Raw genomic sequence first — 384 nt, 5'->3', positions numbered from 1 at the left:
AACCATGGAGCATAGTCTCTCTCTATGCTCCATGGCCGCGTTCCACTGAGCGTCCGCAACGCCCGCGGCCCTTAATCACTCGATGTCATAGATGACGCCACTGTTCGCAACCTAGGTTCGCAACTATTCTTTTAATTTGTACGATTTTATTTTTGTGTTAACCACACATTAGGAAATTCTAAACATTTTTTAATATCATATCAAAAATCGACCGTTCCAGCGGGGATTGAATCTGTACCTCCGACTGACCGTGTCGGTGCTCTAGGCAATTAAGCTATGGAACGATGTACTCGCTAGATCGAAATTTTAACTAGAAAACTAGTTAAAATTTCGATCCAGGAGGAAACTCGTTTTTGATGCAACAAAAGACAATTGTTTGGGTTT

Source organism: Melitaea cinxia, chromosome 20 (genome assembly GCF_905220565.1).
Source record: "Melitaea cinxia chromosome 20, ilMelCinx1.1, whole genome shotgun sequence".
NCBI lineage: Eukaryota > Metazoa > Arthropoda > Insecta > Lepidoptera > Nymphalidae > Melitaea > Melitaea cinxia.
Note: the sequence above shows the minus strand (reverse complement) of the source record.